Raw genomic sequence first — 363 nt, forward strand, 5'->3', positions numbered from 1 at the left:
GGTGTTACTGAAATGTTTAACTGCTGCGTTTTTGTGAAACAAAACCTTGTGTTTTGCTTTTAGGGAATTCAAGGCGTCGATGGTGTTCAAGGGGCAAAGGGCAACTTGGTGGGTCTATTATGAAGTTTCCCATGCATGTATTACACAATGTCTGCAGACCAATAAATCCCAGAATAGAGCATTGGGAGGTTTAGTATGGTTGTTCAAAACAACATGTCAGATATAACTATTGAGAAATAACCCATAGAGGGTCTGTTGCACTGGCAGACAGGGTAACAGATCCCTTGAGAACTGCAGAGCAAAGTAACTTCAAGCCTACATCCTTTCAATTGACATATGCTGCCGTTAAGTCATGTTGTAATG

The sequence above is a fragment of the Sinocyclocheilus grahami genome, unplaced genomic scaffold (genome assembly GCF_001515645.1).
Source record: "Sinocyclocheilus grahami isolate Dianchi unplaced genomic scaffold, SAMN03320097.WGS_v1.1 scaffold4752.1, whole genome shotgun sequence".
Taxonomy (NCBI): domain Eukaryota; kingdom Metazoa; phylum Chordata; class Actinopteri; order Cypriniformes; family Cyprinidae; genus Sinocyclocheilus; species Sinocyclocheilus grahami.